The sequence below is a fragment of the Xenopus laevis genome, chromosome 3L (genome assembly GCF_017654675.1).
Source record: "Xenopus laevis strain J_2021 chromosome 3L, Xenopus_laevis_v10.1, whole genome shotgun sequence".
NCBI lineage: Eukaryota > Metazoa > Chordata > Amphibia > Anura > Pipidae > Xenopus > Xenopus laevis.
Window position 1 is genome coordinate 138945290 of NC_054375.1, and position 23105 is coordinate 138968394.

The window sequence follows — 23105 nt, forward strand, 5'->3', positions numbered from 1 at the left end:
TCTTTTTTAGGGCCTGTTAAGAGCAGAGACTCACCATTCTGGTACGCAGGATCAACCTAAGCGCCGTAAACAATCACTAATCAGTTAGCCCAGGTTGTATAATACAAGTCCATCTTCTTGTGGGTTCCTTCTTGCTCCTTTCGATGCCTAATGCCATCACCTTGCGAGTCTGTCTTTGGCAGCCGATATCCTCTCCAAGATTTTCCCTGTATGTTGTCCTGCGTGTTTCTGCAGCCTCCGGTATGCGACGCTCCACTAGCTTTCTCTGCCGCAAACAAACGCAGAGCTGAAATAATATTTAAGGGCAGACAACAAACAAGCACCCATTTAATGAAATAGAATACTTAGCAGAATCTTGCTAACCAACCATTGTCAAAAGCAGCAGGACATGAGTTGTATCTTCCATGCTTTGACAACCATGTAGCGCCAAACGAAGCCACAACATAGATGCAAAGTGCGAGAGACTAGACAGGCAGATCTTAAAAGAATAAGGAAATAAAAGTAGTGAATTTAAAATGTGTTATAGAGTGACATTCCTAAGAACTTTTGCCAGTGTATAATTCAATTATTTATTTATTTTTCATTCCAAGATTTTAAAGATACATGTACTGCTTATTATAAGCAACTGAATATATTGTAATACAACAGCGACTGTGTATTACTTTGTTTATTAAAAGATAGGATAAAGAGTTTCATAATGTCTTAACAGAAGAACATACACGAGCAAAGCTCCTTCTTTCGAAGCCAACACACCGGGACAAACATACTACCTTGGACTAACTTGCGTGGATCAGATGCGTCAAGAAAAATGGACCACGCAGGTAGTGACTGTTGAAAAAATTCATTTCATAAATAACAGGACAATGATATCCTTATAACATACTGAATGAAAAAAAAAAACATACCATGTACATTGCAAAATAAGCTATAGAATAAAGCACTACTCTTGATCAATAATTAATTACAATTCACTTATTATAATAGAGTTAATCACTTATATGAAGCAGACTGGAAGGACAGAAGAAACAAAGGGAAATATAACAATCAATCTGATCTGCATAACACACTGTTCACTGTTTTTACTGACAAACCGATTATAAAGATTCTGAGCAATTACCTCCGTCAGCCTGCAGAGCAAAACGAGACGGACTGCTTAATCAGTCAGAACGTCACTACAGCTTAGATTGTCAAGACTCACTATTGTCCTGAATAACTACTCATCTTGGAAGAAGGGGGCAGAAGGACATGATAGAAGATGGCAGGTGACACAGGCAAATGCAACTTAAATACCAAAGATTGACACAGAATATTTTTCATAAAACCAATGGAAAGATCTTAAGAATTAAACCACACAGTAGTAACTGTTACTAAAATAATGCCAAGAATGTTCTCCCTGTATCAGTCTTATATGTATAACATTTCTTTCTTATTTTAATATCTGAGCCTGATATATAGGAATACTGCAGTTCTTCTCCTGTAATATAATTAAAGGAGAGTTGATCACGTTTGAATTAACTTCTTAGATAACTAGATGTAAGAAAGTGGTATTCTGAACAATTTGCAAAATAGGTTTTGGATTTTTTATTATTTTCTAGTTATTAGCTAATATAATATCAAGACACTAGCATAATCATGGTTTGAACACTTTACAAATATCCCTGGCAACCATGATTGATCTTGAAAAAGAGAACTGCAATATGAATAAAGAGAACCTAGAATAGTGAAGGCAAGTAACAAAGCACTAATGACAGATACATTATCCAAGTGCTGAGCGGAAGCAGTATTTTTTCCTTCGTTATGTCCTCCTTCCTAGTATACTACTTACCCCCCATCCGGTTCCCCAAGCAGACTTGAAGAAAACAGAGAATGACCAGATCTTCGGTGGGCTATATAACCTGCCTTTCGAGGACACCCTTATATTGACAAAGACCAAAAAAAATGGAAGTATTTTTGTAAAAAATAATTAACCAACTTAAATTACAGTGCTGCTCATCGCACTGGTAGAACTAGTTTTTGGCTTCAGAACACTACTAATAAGTTATTATATAAAAAGCTGCTGTTACCAATCGGAATAGAAATAGAAAAAGCACTAATGGCACAGTCGATATAATTAGTGAGATAACAGATAAACCATTATTTCTACAAGCTATCTCTGTGTACCGAGCCTTTTCATCCTTTGAATGCTGCCCGCATCTTACACATACAAATGGCTGAAACTTCAGCCGTGCAATAAGTTATTATATAAAATTTAGCTACGGCTTTAGTCATTTTAATTAGCCAATACATATCACGGCTGGATATAGACTGGAGGGTGGGCCAAACATGGGGCTGGCAGGCTCCTTATAAACTATAACAACCAATGGAAAGTTGTGCTCACCCTGAAAGTTGGGCTGTGTTTATGTAGATGCCCAGAACAGGATGCTGCCAGTTTAATATATTGTAATATGGACAACAAATCCTATTGTTTAAAGGGAAGGCATTTTAGAGCTTACCACAATGTTCAATGTCCTTAATAATTATAATCTGAGATGAGAGAATCCTTTCTTTATTTTTCATGTATAATTGCGTGTCAGCCTCATTCACCCAGTCGGTGGGCAACTTTCCCTTTTTGTTATATTCTAATCTACATAAACTTAGTCTCCAACTCAGCTAGCCAACATTTTTGTAATCTTGTGAAAATGTATTCCATATTTGATTCTATTCCACGCGGATGACTCCAGCAACTTCTAACATACAGCATTGTAAAGATTCCTCCGCCATGTGAACGCTATTCGGGAGGACATCGGACCAGCGAACATTTAAATATGGGGACCATCTAACAACAAATATTCAGATGGCCCACCACATAGCCCCCATACCAGATCCCCGGCCCCACTCACAGACAGTCTAAAAGACCACACAACATCAAGTGACCTAAAAAAGAACCCCCCCTCACAACACAAGTATATAAAAGATATGATGGACTGCCCCCTATAAGCTTTAAAAAACTGTGTCCAGGGCACCCATAAAGTTTTTTTTTTAAAAAAGCGTCAGGGCCCCCTACATTAAAAAAAATAATTGGGACCAGTCCCCCTATAGTTAAAAAACATTGTGCAGTGCCTCCCTATAAGTAAAAACTTATGCCCAGAATATATATTGTAAAAAACCATTTTCTGCCAGGGCCTACAGATATTAAAATAATACATTGGCCATCTGACAACAAATTTCTAAGCTACACATTTTTGTTTTGCTACCTTTTATTACTCTCTATCAGTTCTCTTATTGAAATCACTCTGTGCTGGATAATTTCCCTCAGCAACCCAGATTCTGGAATTGCAAAATGCAAGAGCTGAATAAAACTAAACACTCAAAAACACAAATAAGAAAAATAAAACCAATCATGCAAATGTCTAAGAATAACCATCTCATACTCAACTAATTAACCAAAGTGAACAACCCCTTTAAAGTTTATGACATTCTCTCATTTACCAATAATATATCGAAAACTACTGGCTAGCTTATGACTGCCTGTTGCTCTTATACCAGGTCCCATTCCCCTTACTTCCCTTTTCTTATGCTCTTCTAATAACTCTGTGAACTAACATTTCCACTTTGACAAATTTCTGCATGATTTCTCACTTTGCAATTAAAACATAAACGAATCATTGAATCTTTCTATTCGTTATACATAATTGATCAACTCTGCATCCAGCCCTCACAAAGTTGTATTCTACAAGCCTCCGGACATCAGATACTATTTAACAATCAGCAGTTTTGTACATTTATTATAATTAGACCCAAAGTGACCCCCCGCTAGATCTGAACCCCACGCAAATTGCTTGAATATCCATGAGCTCTGTTACGCAGATCATAGTATTTCCAGGTAATTCCAGTCGCTACACTATTTACGCGGAGCTTAATCTCACAATGCTGCAGCCCCAACATTCTGAAATTATAGAGGAAATGGAAAAAGCATTCACCATCGCTTAGGTTCCTTATTCATCCACTACATGAAGATTATCACACATACCTCCTTCTCTAAATCCAACTCCTGTAAATCCTTAATACAAATCACATTGAAAAAAAAAAAAAAAATAAAACAATAAAAAATCATAATAACGATTAAAAAAAAAAAAAAAAACCATAAAAAATAAAAATAAATACAAAAAAAACAAAAAAAAATAAAAAAAAATTAAAAAATACAAAAAAAATCAAATAAAAAATATAAAAAAAAAATAAAAATAAAAAAAAAAAAAAAAATAAAGATAAGAAAAAAAAAAAACAAAAAAAAAAAAAAATATAATAAACAAAATGAAAAACAATATAAAATAAAAAATCAAAAACAATATAAAAAATAAAAAAAATAAAAAACTAAATAAAAAAAATATAATAAACAAAAAAAATCAAAAAAATAAAAAAAAAAATAAAAATCAACAAATAATAATACGGCAGTCCATGTCTTCAGAAACAAAACAATTATGTTATTCATTAAAGGGGCCATAAACACCTGTTATTTGTTTACATAGCAGACGCTGCTGACTCTTATGGATTACAACAGGAGCTCTCTCTAACTACCTGTACTTATACTTACTAAAAATATATAAAAATCACTATATATGTTTATAAAGCGCCCAGTGAACAATACTTCTCTAACGTAAATTCTATTTTGGAGTGGAAAATATTACTTTATTATAATAGTCCATATTAAGCCAGGATATAATAAGACCAAAGCATTTGGATTAGACCACAACAGACAGTGATAAACATTTAATTCTGCCCGGCCAATTAATTTTAAAAAGCTATTTCTAACCTAGCCACCTTGCATAAATACAGTGAGACAAACTAATCAGTTATTTTCATTTACACACTGTAGTCATATTAAAAAACTGCTGAGCTCCCATAGTAACTTATATACTGTTCTTTGTGTTGTCAGACTATGTGCTGCAGGTGCAAATTTCTCTCGCAAGATGTTCATTCTACTGCGATACATTAGTCATTACACACTCACATTCCAGTCACATGATACAAATGCCTAATTAATACACTGCTTCCTCATTGGGCTGCCGACACCTTCCCACCCTGCCTCTATTCTCTGCCCACACTCACCTTACCGGCTGCCTTACTGAACCACGCACAGATTTGGCCCCCGACAAACCCCTCCCCACAACCACTTTTCTAAATAGGTATGGTACCGGGGTTAAAGTATACATATTCACATTTCATGTAACTGGCACTTAAAGGGTAACTATTGCGAAAATGAAAATGGAATACAAGCTTCATCATACTGAAATAAGAAACTTTCTAAATACATTCAATTAAATATTCTGCACTTTTTCTCTCCATTCTCTCTTCATGCAGCAGTTGGGTGTCAGATATTCATTGACAGTTAGATCCAATATATCTTATAGGGGCGCTCCTTTTGCCTAGAAGATGTATTAGAGTTCACTCTATTAAAATCACCAGACATCATGTCTCTCTACATGCAGGATTCGTGCAGAAGGCAGTTATTTTGTTAGATTTTGTTTGTACTGGAATCAGTTATTTGAGTGAGCTCTAAGCTTATTTCATTATGATGAAGCTAATATAACATTTTAATTTTTGCAATAGTTACCCTTTAAAGGGATTCTATCATGATTTTTATGGTCAGGTTTTTATTTATAAATTACACTGTTTACACTGCAAATAATTCACTCTACAATAAAAAATGTAATTCCTGAACCAGCAAGTGTATTTTTTTAATTTATACTATTGGTGTGTAGGCGCCATCTCAGATCATTTTGCCTGGTCACGTGCTTTCAGAAAGAGTCGATGGAACTGCTTTATGGCAGGCTGTTGTTTCTCCTACTCAATGTAATTGAAGGAGTTGCAGTGGGACCTGGATTTTACTATTGAGTGCTGTTCTTAAATCTACCAGGCAGCTGTTATCTGGTTACCTTCCCATTGTTGTGATGGACTGCTGGGGTGGGGAAAGGGAAGAGGGTGATATCACTCCAACTTGCAGCACAGCAGTAAAGAGTGACTAACTTTTATCAGAGCACAAGACACATGACTAGGGGCACCTGGGAAACTGACAAGATGACTAGCTCATGACAGATTTCAAAATCAAATATAAAAAAATCCATTTGCTCTTTTGAAAGACGAATTTCCATGCAGAAGTGTGAGCAGCACAATGAAATGATTTGTTTGAAAAAACATTTTCCCATGACAGTATCCCTTAACGGTTAACATGAGGCTGGCACAGTGAAAACATATGCATGTGAATGTGCTCTGCAAGCAGTAAGTGGGACTGACTACCAGCAATCAATAAGTAATAATGACTGACAAGCTCAGTTTTGTAATGTTACAGCTATGAGAAGGGGAACTACAGGGAATTTCTTGCTTTTAGATGTCATTGAGATGTATTTGTTCTCTGGACAAAACTAAAGATATAGACAAAAATAAATATTAAGGCATTAATCTGTGATACTGGAAATATACAATTCCCGACTGATGGCTTGAGACCATATACATTTACTTGATATGTAGAAGACAAGGGTCTGCTGTGCAGGACACAATGGATGGTTTTGATTGGTTGAGTTATTGCCTATGTGGTCATAGTGGAGCATGATGCCAACATTAACAGGAGAAATTAATAAATATATATATATGTAATATATGTATAAAAACATCCCTGGGGTGCAAATAAGTGCTGTGATTTGCTACTGGTACCCCCTATGTGGGCTGGCAGCCTAAATGAGGCTCTGTTTGGCAGTACCCCTGATTTCTGCAAGTATATTGTCCTCTCAAGTCTTATAGAGGGGTCTGGGGTGTCATAAATGATCATAAAGGTCATAAGAATTACTCTGTTGGTTCATTAGAGTCATAGTGGTTCCTCAGCATAGGTTCCTGTTGAGTAGGGGACAAGCAGCCATAAAAGGTCAACTTTTGGTATTGTCACTGTAGCATTGGCTCTGGAACAGACCTCAAGAACGATCCATTCTGCTGGAGAATGAGCAGCTGAGGATAGACAACATACAGTAGGTAGTTTTAGCCTTTTATCTAGTTAGTTCTGGTATAAATGCGACAGACATTGGGGATCCCTCCTCTAAACTGAGATACAGACCAGAGATAAGCCCTATTGTATAAATGGGATATACACCGGTGATCCCTCCTATAAACTGAGATACAGACCAGAGATAAGTCCTATTGTATAAATGGGATATACACCAGGGATCCCTCCTATAAACTGAGATACAGACCAGAGAAAAGCCATATTGTATAAATGGGATATACACCGGTGATCCCTCCTATAAACTGAGATACAGACCGGAAAAAATCCATATTGTATAAATGAGATACACCGGGAATCCCTCCTAAAAACTAAGATACAGACCAAATTCCTGTAGTAATAAAATGGGAAATACACCGGGGGTTTCACCCTACAAACTAAGATACCAGAAGAGCCATACTATATAAAGAGCAGGGGAAACCTATCATGTATAACTAGAGGCAGGGCTGTATATTATGAAGTACAGAAGTGTGGTGTATATTTTGCAACAGGTTTAGCAATATTAAGTGCTGCAAGACTCACCTGGTCCATCTTCCATTCTGTAGGGCGCTGGGGAGAAATGATCACTGGGCCTGAAGGAACATCAGGAAGGTCAATAATCATCTCTTCATTTTGGAGAATTTCATTGAGTTCTCTCTCCAAATCATCAGAGTCAACATCTTGAAACAAGAAGCAGTAGAGTAGGGAGTGAAATCCTTAGCAGACAGAGATAAAGATACATCAAATAAAAGTACATATCTTACCTGCGTCGGTGACTGAGGACAGTGTCTGACTGAGGTCATCCTGGAGATCACAATACTGTAACAGCCACAAGAAGGAAATGATTGGTCAGAGACAAAGAAGGCATGCTGGGAGCAGGGTTGCCACTTCACCCCTTTAAAAGATATGGAATCCACAGCGTGCATGGCTAATTAGCAATTTATTTAGAGGCATGATGCATGGCTGCACATAAAATCAGTTCAGTCTGCAGCATGCGTCTAAATGAATTGCTAATTAGCCATGCAGGTTGTGGGTTCCATATGTGTTAAAGAGGTGAGGTGGCAATCCTAGCTGGGAGGTATTACAGTATAATGATGTCTTCATACAAAAGGCACAGACAATTCCCCTTTTAGCCTTAGCCATTATTACCTCTTGAATCTGATCCACAATACTTTCTACCTTCTCCAAAGTGACATCTTTTAGGGCCTGTTTAAGAGCAGAGACTCCCATCTGGTACGCAGAGACAACCTAAGGCCGTAAACATATCGCTATCATTAGCCCAGTTTGTTAATACAAGTCACTTCTTGTGGGTTTCTTGCTCTTTCAGTGCTAAATGCCATCACCCTTGCGGTCTGTTTCGGCAGCCGTTATCCTCTCCAAGATTCCCTGTATGTTGTCCTGCTTGTTCTGCAGCTCCGTAATGCGACGCTCCACTAGCTTTCTCTTCCGCAAACAACGCAGAGCCTGGGAATAATATTAAGGGCAGACAAACGAGCACCCATTTAATGAAATATAATTACTAGCAGATCTTGTAACCAACCATTGTCAGCAGCAGGACATTAGTTGTACTTCCAGGTTTGACAACCATGTAGGCAAACGAAGCACAACAAGATGCAAAGGTGGAGAGACTAGAGGCAGATTTTAAAGGATAAGTAAACCTCAAAAGTAAGTGAATTTAAAATGTGTTATGAGTGCTATTCTAAGAACTTTTGCAGTGTATATTCATTATTTATTTTATTTTTCATTCCAAGATTTTAAAGGATACATGTACTGTTAATATGAATGAATTTTGTTACAACTGCGACTGATGTTCTTTTGGTTATTAAAGATATGATAAAGGTTTCTAATTTCTTAACCAGAAGAACATCAGAGCAGCCTCCTTCTTTCTCCTGACAACTTCCTTGACTACTTGGTGGTCAGACTGGTCAGAAAATGACCAGCAGGCGGCGCTGTTGTAACAAAATTCATTGATAATAACAGTATATGTATCCTTTAAGATCTTGGAATGAAAAAAAAAAATAATGAATGTACATTGCAAAAGTGCTTACAGCACCCTCATCAATTTTACATTCACTTATTTTTAAGGTTTACTTATTGAGCAGGCTGGAATGGACAGAAGAAACAGAGGGATATAAAGTCTGATCTGCTCACCTGGTTCTTGTTTCCTGCCCGATTATAGGTTCTGGCTTCCTCCGTCAGCCTGCAGAGCAAAGAGACGGCTGCTCTAATAGTCAGAGCTTCACATAACAGTCTATGTTGTCAGTCCCTATGTCTGTATCATTTGGAAGAAGGGGGCAGGACATGATAGAAAGTGGCAGGTGAGAGGCCAAATGCAACTCTAAAATAACCAGTGCCAGAATATTTTCTAAACCAATGGAAGATCTTAGTTACCCACCAGTAGTAACTGTACTAAAATGCCAGATTTCTCCTGTATCAGGTTTATATGTATCATCTTTCTTTTTATATTGAGCCTGTATTAGTATGCCAGTTCTTCTCCTTGTATTATTAAAGGGGTTGTTCACGTTTGAATTAACTTTTAGTATGATGTAGAGAGTGGTATTCTGAGACAATTTGCAAATGGTTTTGATTTTTTATTATTTTTAGCTTTTTATTCAGCTGCTCTCTGGTTTGCACTTTTACAAATTACCCTGGCAACCATGCATTGATTTGAAAAGAGACTGCAATATGAATAAAAGAGACCTGAATAGAAAGAGGAGTAATAAAAAGCACTATGACAGTACATTTTTAGCCCCACAGAGCATTTGTTTTTAGATGGGGGTCAGTGACCCCATTTGAAAGCTGAAAAGAGACAGAGAAGAAGGCAAATAATTCAAAACTATAAAGAAGAAAAAATAAAGGCCAATGGAAAATTTTCTTAGAATTAGCCATTCTAATTAGCCATTCTATAACATACTTTACAGTGCTACGCAATATGTTGGCGCTATATAAATACATGTTAATAATAATAATACTTAACTTGAAGGTGAACCTACCCCTTTAGTGAACTAGAGTACCAGCCCTTTTTTCCTTTATTTCCTTGTATTAGAATGCCAACTCTTCTGAATGTGCCTGAATTATAGTGCCCATTCTCCTCAATGTATTCTTCCGGTATTATAGGGTCACTTGTCGTGCCTGTATTAGAGCACCAGCACTGTGTATTCTGATTGCATTAGGGTGTCTTTCTGTATTTTACAGGAAGCAGCTATGGATGCTTAGAAGTATATATATATATATGTCACAATATAGAGGTTAGGAAATGCACACAAGCAGAATAACTGCTATTTTAAGCTTTTATTGTGCGTCCACACAACCTGTTTTTGGGCATCAAGGGCCCTTATTCAAGTGTGTGAAAAAAAGGCCCTTGATGCTCCAAAACATGTTGCGTGGACACACAATATATACTTAAAAAAACAGGATTTTTGATACTCACCGTTAAATCTGTTTCTCTGTAGTCGATAGGGGGACACAGGGACCTTAGGGGTTAAGCTCCATCCTCCAGGAGGCAGGACACTTATGAAAATCATTCAGGGGGCGTGTCTGGATAGCCAGCTTAACCCCACACACTTACTTATTCCATCAGTTTGTACCAAGGATACTGCTATAATAACTTCATAAAACCATAGCCGAATGGCAGAACAGGTAAGAAAACTAGAAGAATATTCCCATTTAGACCAACGTGGTCAACCATTCCTCAAGGGGCGGGAAGCCCTGTGTCCCCCTATCGGCTACAGAGAAACAGATTTAACGGTGAGTATGAAAAATACTGTTTTCTCTGTCATCTCTGGGGGACACAGGGACCTTAGGGGACTTAACAAAGCAGCCCCAGACAAACGGGTGGGAATTGAGGAATTAAACTGAGTTGAAAAGAGATGACACCTTTACTGCACTATGGAGTGCAGTACTTTGCGGCCAAACTCTGCCTCCGCTGAGGAGTACGTGTCAAGATTGTAGAATTTTGAGAATGTATGAACGGAAAACCAGGTGGCCGCTCTGCAGATCTGCTCAATTGAGGCAGAGTTGCGCCATGCCCAGGAAGCTCCGACTGCTCTCGTCAAATGAGCTCGTATATTCAGGGGTGGAACCTTCCCTTTGGATAAGTAGGCTTGCCGTATTGTCTCTTTGATCCATCTTGCCAGTGTTGCTTTAGAAGCTGCCTGGCTTTTTTTAGGGCCCGCTGGTAGTATAAACAAGGATGTAGAATGCCGAAATGGTTTTGAGAGTTCCACATACCAACAAAGTGCTCTGACGACATCTAATTTGTGTAGTCTGCGCTCTTTGTCGTTCTTGGGATCAGGGCATAAGGTTGGCACTACTATTTCTTGATTGATGTGAAATTGAGATACCACCTTTGGTAGGAAGGAGGGTAGTGTTCTGAGTACGGCTTTGTCCTTGTGGAAAATGATGTACGGTTCTTCAGAAGACAGAGCGCTGAGTTCTGATACTCGTCTGGTTGAGGATATTGTCATCAGGAAAAGCACTTTCTTAGTCAGAAGTGATTCAGAAATGGATCCCATCGGGGGCGTGGCCGAATGTAGAGCAGAGAGGACGCACGTACTAGCGCTCCTGCACGGAACCCGCCAAACAGCCCATAAACCTAGCATCCCAAGGGCACATACTTGCACACAGGATCCCCCAAGCGATCCGCCAACGATCCAGCAATTTTCGCGGCGTAGAAATGGGCAGAAACCGCGCTCGGACGCCACAACTGCAGCACACGCTGGCTGACAAAAGAATCCAAGATGGCGGCCGCAGTCACTCGGCTGATGTAAGCCGGCAGCCACAAGGTGAGAGGCGCCATTATACTATAAACACACAAACAGCGCACAAACTAGAGCGCTTCAACAGAGATCCCACTGACAGGGACAGAGGCAGAGCTGACACCCCTGTGGCAGGCACAAGCGCTGCAAACATGCAGGGACCCCAGGAACACGAGGCGCTGGGGAATAACACAAGCCAACAGCAAACAGGCCCAGCAGAGAGCTCGACAACCAATGACACCTCTAAAGAGCAAGAACATAATACACTAACAGAGATCGTATCCCTACTAAACAGTAACCATGCCACTACTATTGGGAAAATAGATGAGCTCCAGACAAACTTTAATATACTCAGGCATGATATACAGAACATAAGGGAGCGCACCCAAGAGGTCGAAAGAAGAGTTGGTGAGCTTGAGGACACGGTCAGCCCTATGCAGGGGCAAATGCAAAACATGGAACAAAGGCTGTCTAATATGGAGGCGAAAGCAGATGATCTCGAGAACAGACTACGCCGGAATAATATTAGACTGCTTGGTCTGCCGGAGAGAGCAGAAGGTGGGCGACCGGAAGCATTCCTAGAGCAATGGCTCCAGAACACCTTCCCATCCATAACCTCTCCTACATTCGCAATCGAACGTGCCCATAGGGTGCCAGGCAGACCCCCTCCGCCAGGATCTCAGTCTAGGCCCATGATTGCACGACTTCTCAACTACAGAGACAGAGATAAAATTCTACGAGAAGCACGGACCAAAGGAGACATCATGTTTGAAAATTCCAGGATCTCCATATACCCAGACTACTCGATGGAGATACGTAAACAGCGCATGAAGTTCGCAGACGTAAAGAAAAGGCTAATCCAACTGCAACTACCTTATGCAATGCTATACCCAGCTAAGCTGCGTGTGGTAGACAACGGCCAAACCCACTTCTTCACGACAGCCCGGGAAGTGGAAGCCTGGCTGGAACATAGACCCGGAAGATCTCCTCGCAGATAAGTATAGTTTCCAACATGACTTGGGCGGGAGGCTCATTGAAATGCCAATTGATGAAGTACCTTGGGATGCACATATATATATTTTGTGAGGGGCCGGAGCAGGGCCAGTACCTAACTTTAACACCAGACAATTTGTTTTTTTTTCCTATCGAGACTCTGGTCTTGCCGCTCTTAACTACTTGAACAAAGTTTCCTTTTTCTCTTTGGGGGATAGATCCACTACAAGTTGGGGAGGGTGGTGGATAGGGTGGGAAGGTTGGGAGTTATGCACAGCCACGAAGGATTTTACTTCAAATCACCAGGACAGACTCTACTACCACTACAGTCAACTATAATTGGCACTAAGATGGGTGATGCTACAGCAAGGTTGATCAGGGTGAGGAGAAAATACCCTGTATATAAATATGTACAAGTTTTACAATGTATTGCATTAAGGTAATGTCATGGAATGTTAGGGGGCTGGGAGACCAGATTAAAAGGAGCCTGGTTACAAAATTTCTCAAAAAACAAAAACCGCACATTATAATGCTCCAAGAAACCCATCTAGATGGCAGCAAGCTTATGACGCTTAAAAAACCATGGGTGGCAGCAGCATACCACGCGCCTTACTCCAGTTACTCCAGAGGAGTATCTATTCTTATAGCAAAAACCTGTACTTATACTCTCCACAAAGTAATATCTGATCCGGGGGGAAGGTTTATAATACTTCATTTATCCATTATGGGTAGGCAATGGACAATCGCCAATGTGTATGTCCCACCACCCTTTACAGATACAATTCTATACACAGTCATGAACAAAATAACTACACTACCCATAGCTCCCATTCTCATCATGGGGGACTTCAACAATGTCCTAGATAAAGATCTGGACAGACTACCACCGCCTTCCAGAAACGATCAAGCAATGTGCAAGTGGGCGGACACGTTCCATTTAACTGATCTATGGAGGGCCCGCCACGAAGGGATAAAGCAGTATACTTGTTTTAATTCGTCCCATAACACCCTATCCCGTATCGATCTAGCATTGGGATCCCCGGAGGTGGCCAGGGCAACCATGGAAATTCACATACTAACCAGGGGGATCTCTGACCACTCTCCCATTAGCCTCAGCTTACAAACAAGCCCTGAACCCCAGGACAATGTATGGCGACTGAGCCAACACTGGATTAATCATCCAGATCTGGTAACACAAATGGCTACTGCTATTACTGAATTTTTGACTATAAATACGGGGACAGCAGCCGATCCAATAGTATGGGACGCCTTAAAAGCATACATTAGGGGAGAATATGCCATGCAGATAAGCAAAATTAAGAAACAGGCCAACGCTAACATAGAGGCGAAACAACAAACATTAATGCTAACAGAAGAACAATACACAACCAACCCAAACCCAGCCACCATGGCTGCATGGCAGAACGCACAAGCAACCCTCCTCTTAGCTCAAACAGAATTAGCAAAGAAAAGTATACTCTATCAAAAAACAAACGTACTGGAGTCAGGGGACAAAAGTGGTAAACTTCTGGCCTACCTCAGCAGGGATCCCACCCAATTGACGGCGATACCTGAAATAAATAAGGGACAAGGGATTTCTACAACAACCCCTAGGGAAATAAATGAGGTATTTAGAGACTATTATTCAGAGTTGTATGCCACCAAGATAGATTTTACCTACCCAGAGATACTAGACTATTTAGAGAAAATAGACATGTCAACACTCGACATCGAGGGGAGGACAGTACTAAACACCCCTATAACAACACAAGAAATTGCAGAAGCCATAGAATCCTTTCCAAGGGGGAAAACTCCAGGGGAGGATGGGATCCCCATGGAGTGGTACAAATTATATAAAAAGGAGTTGTCACCCCACCTGGCCAACCTATTCAATGATGTTACAGGAGGGTCCTTACTGCCAGAGTCTATGAACAAGGCCCAGATTATAGTCATCCCAAAGCCAAATAAAGACCTTAAACAATGCGCATCATACAGACCAATATCATTAATGAACTGTGATGCAAAAATACTAGCGAAAGTCCTAGCCAGACGCCTTAACACATTTATCACACAAATAATAGACATAGATCAATCTGGCTTCATTCCCTTGAAAACTACAGATATTAACATCAGAAGGCTATATACTAACCTGGCGGTATCCCATGATAACTCAGTGAATAGAGTCATTGCTGCCCTGGATAATGAGAAAGCATTTGACTCGGTGGAATGGCAATACCTATGGGCTGCAATGAAATGCATGGGTTTCCCTGAAAACTTCATGAAATGGGTGCAGATGCTGTATAGGGCCCCAGAAGCTACTATTCGCACTAACTGTAACTCTTCACGAACATTTAAGTTGCACAGGGGGACTAGGCAGGGGTGCCCTCTCTCTCCCCTCCTATTTGCGGTGGCCATGGAACCACTGGCTTGTATGATAAGGCAATCGGCTAGGATTGAAGGACTTAAGAAAGGGGGTATCACTGAGAAAATATCCATGTTTGCTGATGACACGTTACTATACCTAGACAATTCGGGCCGGGACCTGGAGGCTGCGCTGGAAATCGTGAAGGTGCACTCCTCATATTCGGGCCTAAAAGTTAACTGGAGTAAGTCAGCACTCTTCCCAATAGACCCGGTACCCGAACCTAGGCCGGTATTGCCTGATGGTCTAACCTGGACGGATAACTTCAAATATTTAGGTATCAATATCCACAAAGACCTAAGTAAATTTGTAGAGCTAAATTTAACACCCTTGTTACAAGGTTTGGAGAAAAAAATCAAACAATGGACCCATTTACCATTATCCCTAATTGGACGCATAAACCTATTCAAAATGGTAATGCTTCCCAAGTTTACCTATTTTTTTAGGCAATCTCCGGTAAGGATACCAAATAATTTCTTCACAAAACTTAGGGGACTCCTTACACAGTTATATTGGTACCCCTCTACGCCAAAAATAGCTATGGCAAAACTTCATCTTCCGGTGCAGGCTGGGGGACTGGCAGCGCCAAACCTGTTTCTATATTACCTGGCAGCAAAACTTGTCACAGCTAAAGAGTGGTCAACCCCATCTCTAGATAACCCGGCCACTAGACTAGAGGCGCAGATCATAGGATCCTATGAGGAACTCAAAAACCTCCTTTACCGCGGATGCCACTATACCACCAATGCAACCCCACCTATGAAAGAGGTCGTGTGGGCATGGCATACAGCCCAGGGCCTCCTCCCCAAACTAGAGAGCTACTGCTCAGGTTACACACCCCTCTGGTGCAACCCCAAACTGCCTCACTTACAAACTATACCGGACCCTCAAGCGTGGGCCCAATATCATATAAAATATATACAAGATATAATGGTAGAAGGGAATCTACTGGACTTCCAAACCCTAAAAGAGGGAAAAGACCTGCCCAACAGTATGCTCTTTAGATACCTCCAGTTGAGACATGCCATACAATCCCAATTCCGAGGGGCCCCACTGAATACAGTGCCTTCCCAACTGGAGGTGAGGGCGAGAGCTAACTCGCAGAAAAAAATACTGTCCAACTTCTATGCCATACTAATAACTGCTGGGAAATCCCCGCTGGGTAAACTCTTTGGTAAATGGAGCAATGACATACCCGAATTAACACTTGAGGACTGGAAGGAGGTCCTGGAGTCAATCTTTGACCACATGGTGGCTTCCAGGGACAAAATGGTGCAATACAAATTCTTGCACAGAGCGTATCTTACCCCAACGGTACTGGCCAAAATGTCCCCAACCCAGGTAGACGAATGTCCCCGATGTCATCTCTCCCCAGCCAATTTCATACACATGGTATGGTCATGTACCAAGATACAACGGTTTTGGAGGGCGGTAGCACAGTATGTCTCTGATATGATGGATATTCCAGTTGGGGTAGAACCTCTGAGTATGTTACTAAATCAAGTAACTGACCTAGCACCGACGGTAGCGGAGAAAGCTCTAATATCTATTATGTTCGCCTATGCCCGTAAATCCATCACCATGAGATGGAAAGCACAGTTAGCCCCAAGTCTACAGTTCTGGGAAACTCAGATTATGCATGCGGTACCAATATACAAACTTCTATATGCAAGAAGGGGCTGCCCGGCTAAATTTGATAAAATCTGGTCCCCGTGGCTGGACATCCATGATGGGGGTAATTGATACCTGACCACAAACTCTAAATGTATCCTAAGGGTATGCAAAGGGACTAATCGACTACCCCTCCTAAACTTTACACTGTAGTGAGTAGAATGTAATGTAAGTTTCATGAGGCAGTGCACAAGTTAGGTTAGATTAGATTTATTGGAGTTAATTTTGCAAAATAACACTGAGAACAAGTAAAAGGAATAACTGTACATGTATGTAATACAACTGTAACAAGCTGATGTAATATATGACTATTGTAATGTTGCAGTAAATGGACATATGGATAAGCTGTGTACATCTATATATCAATAATGTTAATGTACTTTATTCAAATAAAGCATTGTTAAAAAAAGAAATGGATCCCATTGGTTCAAACGGTGGATCAAGAAGCGCTTCGAGTACTAGGTTTAAGTCCCACCCTGGGACTGGGGATCGGAACGGAGGTTTTAGATGTTGTACTCCCTGCAGAAATGTCCGTATGGATTCATCTAGTGCCAGTCTTGTCTGAAGAAGTACAGATAAGGCTGATATCTGTACTTTAAGAAAGCTGAGCTTGGGGGCGGAGTTTGCCTAGCAACTTTAATGGACGCATAGGAGAAGAGCTCCGTGCACGAGGGAGCTACAGATCCTATGGGGGCGAATCTAAGCTGCCCATTGCGGGCTATTACTCTAGCAGAGTGATCCCTCCAAGTCATGGGCCAGAAGAGAAATCAAAAAAAAAAAGAACAAAAAGTTGTCTCCACTTATTTTATTCGAGCGTCGCAACGCTCCTCCGCCAACTTGGATTCGCCGCAAGGCGCGGAATCGCAGGCCTCTGTTATGACGGAGCCGCAGGGTGAGAGCATTCCGGCGACAGCAACGCAAATCCGCGAAATGCTGCAGGAAGTGAAATGTACCCTCTAGAATGATGTTCGGCGGATGTCGGATGAACTTCGCAAAGATATCCAAGACATTGGCGAGAGGACGGCGCACCTAGAGGAGCAAATAACCGAATTTGCGGAGGCCCATAATGACCTCGCGGACTCGCATACAAAAGTACAGGTGGAGACAGACAGACTGGTCGACAAGATAATTGACCTAGAAGACAGATCCCGCCGGAACAATTTGCGGCTTAGGGGGATCCCTGAAGAGGTAGGCCCGCAAGACCTAGAGCAGCACATACAACAGCTGCTGGCGGCCATTATGTCCGACTCCCACCAGCTCGAACGAGAACTGGATCGCATTCATCGGGTTCCCAAACCCAAGGCGGCCCCTGATGCGGCGCCACGGGATGTGCTGGCGAGGAGAAGTTACTATCGCTTGTTTGCAAGAAAGAGGGGTGGCAACCTGATTACCAGAAGTTGGAGATCTATACCGATCTATCGCCAGCAACTTTACTAAAGAGGAAGGCCTTTGCTGAAACTACGTCTCTGCTACGCCAACACAATATTCCGTACAGATGGGGTTATCCGGTAAAGTTGATAGTGCAAAGGAATGGAGTGCCCACTACGCTGTCAACAGCTGACGATGCGCGGAAAGCGCTCATCAGATGGAACATCATGTCGCCGGAGCACAGAGCCTACAGCACTACGTAGGCCTCCCCTACAGCAGCATAAAGTGAGGAAGGATTGGTCGAAAGCTTAAAGTTGCCCACAATCCAGCTGCATAACAGAGATATTGAATCTTGTTGCCCCTTTGAGGAAGCTAAAAGTACAGGACAGTAAGGTAACCCAGAAACTCCCCTGTCCACAATGAGATATTGTATCTCCGGAGCCCCCATTGACTCCACATTAGCTGAGTAGTCACACCGTGGTATCTACCACACGTTACCACATGCGTTTTTCGCAGTTCTTTTGTTTAATGTTGATAACAATGTTTTATTATACTGTTTTTTCTACCATACCTCAGTGGTATCATACAATTGCAGGGTCCTATGTCTTACTTAATCAGCGTAATATTGTATTGCGAGCAAGCTATGTCGAAATTGTTGCAGTGTCGCATTATATTTTAGGGGTATCCCAACGGGTAAAGCAACTGGTCAATTTGTTGTGATGACACGTTTTTACTCTCTGAATACTAGAGGATTGAATTCCCCCCATAAAAGGAATCAAGCCCTTAGAGATGCTTTTCAGGCCAAGGCTGATATACTTTTCTACCAGGAAACACATTTCTGTGTCAAGAACCCGCCACGGTTTTCAGATTATCCACATAGCTACCACTCATACTCACAAAACAAAACCAAGGGAGTGTCCATCTTGATATCCTCCCGTGTGTCATGGCAACTATTGAAGTCTGTTGTAGATCCCGCAGGCAGGTATATCCTCCTCATATGTATGATTGACAATGTTAAATATACCCTGATAAATATGTATGTCCCAAATGACAATCAAAGTAGATTCCTGACGCAAACTTTTACCAAACTGCTTAATGATAGACAGGGGAAATGCATAATAGCTGGGGATTTTAATCTCACCCTAAACCCACATATTGATGTTCAAAGAGCAGATGGTAGGGGGGTTACGAACAAATCTCGGCTAGCCCAGGCCTCCAAATTTAGAACACTTTTGCACAACTTTGCCTTAATAGACGTATGGAGAGCTAAATACCCCTCAGCGAAAGACTTCACATACTATTCCCCTAGATTCCAAACACACACTAGGATTGACATGTTCCTCACCGACTTGCAATCCACCACACAAGTCGTTAATCCTTGGATTGGTCTACGAACATGGTCAGACCATGCCCCAATCGGTATGGAGCTCCCCCTAGATAGAATAGCTGACAAACTTCCCTGGAAACTGAACAATACATTGTTACAGAATGAGGAAACCAGGGGATATATTGAGCAGAGGATATTACAATTTTTCAGGGAAAACAATCCTAGAGACACCAACTGGCAAAACAATTGGTTAGCGCACAAAGCTGTTTTGCGAGGTGAATTAATAGCCAAGGCAAAACAACTTAGAAGGCAAAGGGAATCGGAACAGAAGATGCTAGAATCTCAGTTAGCAGACCTAGAAAGGGACCTGATACAGCACTTCCACGCGAATACAGTCAAACAAATAGAGGCTACACGTACTAAATTAAATACGATCTTGGCTGCTAAAACGGCGTACAGAGTACATGTATGAAACAACTTTTTTACACTAAGGGAAACAAGGCTTATTGGCGAACTTATTAAGACAAAGACAAGCTCAAACCCGCATACAACACTTACAGGACGCTCATACAAAAATAACTGACCCTAAACAAATAGCAAACAAATTTGCGCTTTATTATACAAAGTTATACAATTTAGGCTCTGACCCGGCAAACTCTAGACCACTTCCAGAACAAATTGACGCATATTTGAACACTTTGGACCTCCCTTCACCAACCCCGCAACAATTGGAATCCCTTCGCAAACCCATTCAGCTTGAAGATTAATCTGTGCAATCTGTGATTAAAGAACTGAAACTTGGTAAATCTCCAGGCCCTGACGGCTTCACAAACCAATATTACAAACTATACCTTGACATATTATCCCCGCATTTACTTAAATTATTTCAGGACATCATGGACACAGGTCTGATTAATCCTGAATTTCTACATGCTCATGTAGTTACCATCCCTAAACCAGGCAAATCCCACGACCAGTGTCAAAACTACAGACCCATCACTTTGCTTAATACTGACCTCAAAATTTACGCTAAGTTGCTAGCTCAACGGCTTAATTTAATACTTATCAAAAACGATCAAGTGGGATTCATACTAACCAGGCAAGGGGCTGATAGCTCAAGACGATTTCAGAATATTTTACACTTACTCAAAAGCATTAAAACACCAGCTCTATTGCTTTCCCTGGACGCAGAGAAGGCGTTTGACAGGGTAAATTGGGAATATATGAAAGCTACATTGGCCAAATTCCAGATTGGACCAACTTTCTTAAAAGCTGTCTCTCCACTATACTCAAATCCCACAGCTAAAGTTTGTACCAAGGGAGCCCTGTCAGACGCCTTCGAGCTTACTAATGGGACTAGGCAAGGGTGCCCTCTGTCGTCTTTTATCTTTGCCTTAATGGTTGAACCTTTAGCCCACAGTATTAGGGACAATCAGGATATAAAGGGCATCCCCACGCCTGTTGGGCAACAGAAAATTGGTTTGTTCGCAGACGATATTCTCCTGGCTGTTACGAATCCCTTGACCTCTCTACCTAATATTCTCAGAGAACTTGACAGGTTTCAAGTAGTATCATGGTATAAAATCAACACCGCAAAAACGCAGGCTTTACCCATTAACATACCTAGGCGGGTTCTGGAAGGAATTGCACACTACCACGCCTTTGAGTGGCGTGATTCCTATATCACCTATTTGGGAATCAAGCTACCCAGAGACCCGGCCATGATATTTAAATTGAATCATTCTCCTTTGATAAAACTCGTTGAATTAGAATGTAACAGATGGCGAAAAGAAACAATTTCTTGGTATGGGCGTGTAATGGCTATAAAAATGAACCTTTTACCACGCATTTTATATGTATTTAGAATGTTGCAGATCCGGCTCCCTACTAAATATTTGGCGACTATACAGAGAACTATGAATAGATTCATATGGCAGCAAAAACCCCCGAGAATGGCCTTCTCGACTACTCAATATTCCAGATCTTCAGGAGGAATGGGTATACCCAATGTCAAAGCCTATTATATTGCCACTATTTTGGAATCAGTTGTCCGTTTGCATGCGGAAAGGGGCTGCAGAGCATGGGTGGATATGGAAGCTCAAATGATGGGGGATAACTCTATAATTCATCTTTTCTGGATGCCCAAACATTCCAGACCACCAGTGGACAGCCTTTTACCCACCACTAAACTGTCCATCAATATCTGGGATACTGTGCACACAAAGCTTAAGTTTAGTACCTTTCCTTCCCCTTTACTGCCTCTGAAAGCACTGAAATATTTCATCCCACAGATAAACCTTAACAGCTGGGCTACTGCTGGGATTTCCCAACTAGGACACCTCTACCAGCTCTCAAAACTACGTCGGTTTGAGGATCTGATGCAGACCTATGGTTTACAACCACATCAAATCTATACTTATGGGCAAATCACGCATTTTCTGCGCACCACTGCTGTGGATTACAAAACATTGCGCACTCAGTCATGGATGGAGTGCCTCTGTGGTAAATTCTGGAACGGTAAATCGATATTGTCGGATTGTTATAAAATGCAAATAACACGTGAGGAATCTCAAAAACTTCTATATATGGATAAATGGGAACAGGAGCTTCAACTGCAGTTCTCCCCAGCTCAATGGTCCGCCTGTATCAATAGTCCTAAAGGCGCTACCCACTGCACTAACCACCTGGAATCTCACATTAAAGTGGTTGGTAGGTGGTACCTAACACCCTCCAGGATTGCAAAGATTTCTCCAAATTATCCAAACATGTGCTGGAGACAATGTGGACAGCCAGGTACAATGCTTCACATGTGGTGGCAGTGTGTAAAAGTTACAGTTTTTTGGACAGAGCTTTTCGATTTAATAAAGGAGATATTCCACAGGGAAATACCCCAACTGCCCCAGATAGCACTACTCCAAATCTACCCAGTACAAATTTCAAAAGCTGAGAGGAGCCTTCTATTTCAGATACTCAATGCAGCACTAACTCTTATAGCGAGTACTTGGAAGACACCAACTACTCCTTCTGTACAGCAGTTGATCAAACGGATTGAATCTAGGAAATATATGGAATTTTTGACGGAAACCGACCCGGAAAAGAATCTTTGAATCATACAGACATGGGAACCGTGGACTTCTTATCAGAGTTCCGTATCCACCTAGTCTGTCTAGCCCATTTTTACAGTCGAGAAGGCCATCTCGCATCCTCTGGGGGCCATACATAAGTGTTAAGCTAGTCTTTTCTAATTGCTTGTTCAATGTGTTCCTTAGATGCCAGACGAATCAGGGTGGTACTATCATTGTATACTGCTGCATGGGTACCTGTATTATGTACTTGCTCATTATACCTTGCAAATGTCATTGTATGCCACTACTTGCTCTTTCTGTTTGTTTTTATGCCAATAAAAGCAGTATTGAATTAAAAAAAAAAAGAAAGCTGAGCTTGAGATTTAGTTGGAGACTCCTCTGAAAAAAAGACAGAATCCTAGGGATCTTGAGTTCTAAAAACGCGAAACCCCCTTCGTTGAACCAGTTGTGGTAGGAGTGCCATATTCTGTGGTAG

At 41.2% G+C, this 23105-nt stretch overlaps 1 protein-coding gene across 1 annotated transcript in view; it reads right to left on the bottom strand.

Moving 5' to 3' along the window:
- The window catches only part of LOC121401591 (tubulin monoglycylase TTLL3-like), a 75977-nt gene extending 67644 nt beyond the window's left edge, over positions 1–8333 (bottom strand). The window contains exon 1 of the mRNA XM_041587041.1: positions 8156–8333. The gene's annotated coding sequence lies outside the window, so the exon portion shown is untranslated. The remainder of the gene's footprint in view (positions 1–8155) is intronic.
- Positions 8334–23105: the final 14772 nt, after the last annotated feature.